The sequence below is a fragment of the Macaca fascicularis genome, chromosome 12 (assembly GCF_037993035.2).
Source record: "Macaca fascicularis isolate 582-1 chromosome 12, T2T-MFA8v1.1".
Classification (NCBI taxonomy): domain Eukaryota; kingdom Metazoa; phylum Chordata; class Mammalia; order Primates; family Cercopithecidae; genus Macaca; species Macaca fascicularis.
In genome coordinates, this window is record NC_088386.1 from 115,508,796 (window position 1) to 115,514,460 (window position 5,665).

A 5,665-nucleotide genomic window follows, 5' to 3' on the forward strand; every position below is an offset into this window, starting at 1 on the left:
AAGACCTGAGGATTTCGGTTTGCCAAGGGCCCTTCTTTGAATCCGCCACTGACTCTTGCTGCAGACTTCGTGAGGCCTCCTGCACTAGGATTCCAGTTCATGAACTCTTTGGCTCCCTTGATGTCCTCTGTACATCTTTATATAATCCCTTAACTCAGCCCTTAGCATCAGAAGAGTGGAAAGACTGAGACTATTGCCAGAAAATAGAAAAGCTTTTTTTGTGAATTTGCGCATGCAGGGCACGGTGCAAAACAGTACTTTTCTTTTTTCATTGCGTTTCCTATCAGTCCGTTCTGTCTCCGGATTTGGGCATTGGGAAACCTCTCTCCTCTGGCCTTCCTCCCTGCTTTTTTCACTGTCCTCGTTATCCCCTGGGTCTTGTTATCCTTGTGCTCCACCCCAGGGTCCCTGCTCTGTCACTGGTTCCATCCAGTCTCCAACGTGTGTGTGTGTGTGCGCGCGCGTGCTTAGGGGGAGGGCTGGGATGTTCGGGTCCATCAGACTGGAACTTGAGAACACTTTCTGATATTGACTGCACAACTACAGTGTGTATTTATCCAACCAGAGTCTTTTACTGGTCAAAGACTCCCTTCTACCAGGCTGGCTTGATGGGGTGGAAGGGTAAGCGCCTGCTCCAGTGAGCGGTATGGTGGGAAAGAATCCCACCCCGTCACAGTTACACCAACACCCCTCCCCCACTGGAGCTAACCTGAATAAGCCACTGTTCCCTGTAGCACAGAAGCCTTCAGAGCCATGTACATGCTCCTGTACACGCCCCAGTCTCTGTTGACACTGAGTCCCCCAGGAGGCTGTTCTGGAGGGGGAAACCTGCCTGTTCGAAGTCCCCAGTCTCTCCCAGGACCTTCATGTTGACCCAGCATTGGAAGCTCTGTGCTCAGGGCTCTGTGCATCCCTATTCAGGCAGTGGGCTGGGGAGACAGCGGCTTGGGCTCTGCCAGTGGTGGGAAGGGGAGGTTTTTTCCAAGCCTGTCTATGTTCTACGTGCTGCCTGCCTGGCTTCTCTGGCTAGATCCTCCCTGTGCAAACAGTAAGGTCTTTCACTGGGATCTTCAATTTTCCTGCTAGGTTTCAGCTCTTCATTCTTCCTGCTGGGGCCCCCTAGAACCCTGTGTTATTCAGATGCTCCCTGTCCTGGGGATGAGGATGGGTGCTGAGGGCTGGGGGCAGATTACTGAGGGGCACAGGATTCTCCACGAGGCCAGTTAGCAGACTGGTATTGCAAGTGAAAAGCGTGCACATGTCTGAGACAAAATGAGAAAAGTGAGTATGAGTGAGTCTTTCACAAAGCCAAATATATCCATTTTATAAGGGCTATCTTTCATTGCTACCTATTACCTTTTCTGCTTGTGGGTGTGTGACAGTGTTGGCTCTTCCACGATGTTATGAAGAGGGTAGAAGGCAGTGGTTTTGTTTGTTTGCGTTTTTACCCAACAAAATTTAAACTTGGCAATTCTAGTTTGGAATTTAAGATTTTTCTTTGGAATTCTGTTGCTCTGTGAAATCTGTGAGATCCCAACGTCTGACAGGCAGTGCTTGGAGCCACCCCTTCTAAGGTCTCTAAGACCTAGATTCTGCCAATGTAGTGAATTAGGAAGGATGTTCACAGTTCCCTAAGAGGGGCTCAACAGTGGCTACAGACATCGTTTTGTCTTCTATCCTCATCATGACACCAACCCAAGAGCAGTGAATTTCAAAAATGCTCCCTGTTCCCAATGCTAATCATTAGGGACGTACTGTGAATACCCTTTGTTTGGAGTCAGTTTAAACAGAAAATCCAGCTCAGACTGGATTAGATAAAAAAGTGGGTTTAAACCAGGCACGCTGGCTCACGCCTGTAATCCCAGCACTTTGGGAGGCTGAGGTGGGTGGATTACCTGAGGTCAGGGGTTCGAGACCAGCCTGGTCAACATGGTGAAACTCCATCTCTACAGAAAATGTGAAAATTAGCCAGGCATGGTGGCACTTGCCTATAATCCCAGCACTTGGGAGGATGAGGTAGGAGAATCACTGGAACTCAGGAGGCAGAGTTTGCAGTGAGCTGAGGTCGTGCCATTGCACTCCAGCCTGGGTAACAGAGTGAGACTTCATCTCAAAAAAAAAAAAAAAAAAAAAGTTTTAAAAACTCACCAGCACTGGCTCATTGGCTCATGATAAATCCACAGGCACAGCTGGGTAAGGTATGGCTCAATTCTGGGCTCAGAAGATGCTACTACGATCCATCTATAGACTACTTTCCCTGGATCAGCTCCATCCCAGGTCCATGGCAACTCCAGGCAGCACAGGCTCCCATCATTATGCAACTTGGTCCAGGAGGAGGGAGTTCACTTACAAAAGTCCTGGGACAAAGCCAGGCACAGTGGCTCATGCTTGTAATCCCAGCACTTTGGGGGGCCAAGGCAGAAGAATTGTATGAGGCCAGGAATTTAAGACCAGCCTGGGCAACAAAGCAAGACCCTGTCTGTATTTAAAACAATGCAAAACAAAACAAAAGTCCCAGGACAGGTCTTGATGGCCTGATTAGACTTATTAACGTCATGTGCTACTCCAGGAAAGTTGGCCTGCGTTAATGCCTTAGCCTAGGTCACTTGTCCTACCTATAGAGCCTCCAGCCTAAAGCACAAGGGCTAAAAGTGAAAAAAGGTGATGTCCCCAAAGCAGGAGACAGTTACCACAGAAAGGTGGGGTAGAAGCTGAGGGGCAAGTACTATTTGTTGTTCCTCCTAATTATCTTTCAAATCAACCCCTTTGTCTCTCCTATTTTGCAATTCTTGATTGGGCAATTTAGCAGCCTCCTAAACCAGTCACTCCCTGCCCTCCATCCACCCTCGACATGGCTGACACAGGATTTTTCTGATGTGATCATGTTACTTAGGGTGGCTTAAAAAATTGTCTACACAAAGTTCAACCTCCTTCATGTGGTCGGAAAGCCCTTGACAACCAATCCTAACCCTTTCCTTTCAGCCGGATCTACCCAGTCCTCCTTTCCTCTCCCCACCCAACCACAACACCCAAACTCTGGTAACACAAATTCCACATACATAATGTTCTTCTCAAGTGCTCATGTCTTTAGCAACACCTCCTTTTGTGTTGTTTTGTTTTGTTTCAAGACAGGGTCTGACTCTGTTACCCAGGCTGGAATGCAATGGCATGATCTTGGCTCACTGCAGCCCTGACCTCCTGGGACTCAAGCAATCTTCACACCTCGACTCTCGAAGCGCTGGGATTACAGGCGTGAGCAGCTGTGCCCTTACCTCAGTGCTTCCTTTAAGATCCAATTCTGATATCATCTTTTCTGTGACCCTCCCCTTCACTCCCAGGTGGCAAAGCTCTTCACCCATTCTTCACTACTTCCTGGTCACTTTGTTTTTTAATTTTTTTTTTTTTTTTTTTTTTGAGACAAGAGTCTTGCTCTGTCACCCAGGCTGGAGTGCAGTGGCACAATCCCGGCTCACTGCAACCTCCGCCTCCCAGGTTCAAGCGATTTTCCTGCCTCAGCCTCTTGAGTAGCTGGGATTACAGGTGTGCACCATCACACCTGGCTAATTTTTATATTTTTAGTAGAGACGAGGTTTCACCATGTTGGTCCAGCTGTTCTCGAACTCCTGACCTTGTGATCCGCCCACCTCGGCCTCCCAAAGTGCTGGGATTACAGACGTGAACCACTGCACCTGGCCTGTTTTTACATTTTTATTTAAAAAATTACTTGTTCTTGATTTCATAAGCCACAAAGAGATACGTTATCACAGTAGATATTCAAATATTAAAGATAAAACTGAAGTTCCCCTTGATCGTTATTCCCAATTCCAGTCCCCTCCACAGAGGCAGGTATCCTTCTAGACACATTTCCATGAGTTGATACACATGTGCGTATCTGGTGTGTATCTTTTTTCCCCCCACAAATGGTGTCATGCCATGCCCGGCAATTATTTATATACGGAACACTTACATAGCACTAATTATGTGCCTTATGCATGTTAGAACTAAAAGCTCATGCAATCCTTGTAACAACCATTTGAGGTAGGCACTCATATTATACCTATTGCACAGTAGAGGAAACTGAGGCACAGAGAGATAAAATAACTTAGCCGGGTGCAGTGGCTCACTCCTATAATCCCAGCACTTCGGGAGGCGGTGGGCAGATCATTAGGTCAGGAGATTGAGCCCATCCTGGCCAACATGGTGAAACCTTGTCTCTACTAAAAATACAAAAATTAGCTGGGCATGGTGGCACGTGCCTGTAATCCCAGCTACTCAGGAGGCTGAGGCAGGAGAATCGCTTGAACCAGGGGGTCAGAGGTTGCAGTGAGCCGAGATCACGCAATTGCACTCCAGCCTGGGCAACAGGGCGAGACTCCATCTCAAAACAAACAAACAAACAAAAAACAAACAAACAAAAACCCAAACCTATCCAGAGTCACATCCCTAGTAAGTGATGGAGCCAGGATTTGGACTCCAGAAGTCTGGTATAAGAATCCATGTATCCACCACTATAATCATATTACCTCTCCTCCGCTCCTCAAGCATACTTCCTGAGGAGACAAAATTATTCCTGTTGGCCAGGTGCAGTGGCTCACACCTATAATCCCAGCATTTGGGGGAGGCTAAGGAGAGAGGTTTGCTTGAGCCCAGGAGCTCAAAACCAGTCTGGGCAACGTGGCAAGATCCTGTTTCTACAAAAAAAATTTAAAAAATTAGCCAGGCATGGTGGTGCATGCCTGTAGTCCCAGCTACTTGGGAGGCTGAGGTGGGATGATTGCTTAAGCCAAGGAGGTCAAGACTACAGTAAGCCTGATGGCACCACTGCACTCCAGCTTGATTACATTGTTGAGGTGGCAGCCATCCCGTATCATGGGTTCTAGTCTGGTGGTGACTATTATTGCACCTTTCAAAACATAGAGGTGTGGCTGGGCGCAGTGGCTCACGCCTGTAATCCCAACACTTTGGGAGGCCAAGGCAGGTGGATCATGAGGTCGGGAGATCGAGACCATCCTGGCTAACACGGTGAAAGTGTTATTCTACTAAAAATACAAAAAATTAGCCAGGCATGGTGGCACGCACCTGTAGTCTCAGCTACTTGGGAGGCTGAGGCAGGAGAATGGCTTGGACCCAGGAGGTGGCGACTGCAGTGAGCTGAGATCGTGCCATTGCACTCCAGCCTGGCCGACAGAGTGAGACTCTGTCTCAAAAACAAACAAACAAACAAACAAAAAACACAGAGGCACTTTGCCCAATACCTGCACTTGAACAGCTGTCATTTAGCCAAGTTCATCATGTATAGTGTAACCTAAAGTTGGGATGGAGTTTAGCTGTTTCCTAATTAGGTTTAAAAGATGCCTTCTTGTCTCTCCACAGGAGGGGAACGCGCTATGGCCTGTGTAGCTATGATACATGGGAAAAGAGGGACTATGTTTATAATATTCAGTTTCTCAATCATAATAAAATCTCCATAAATTTTGGTTGGCCGGTTGAATATGCCAGGGCAATCTGGAAACGGAGGGAAGTGGCAATTCTCTATGTACCCAACAGTTGGTCTGATTATGTAGAGGCTAAAGCCTGTGCCCACTCAATAAATAAGTTACTCTGCGTGATTCCAACTTGTACTCAAAAGCAGAATGCCAATCCATATCCTTACATTACCCAGCCC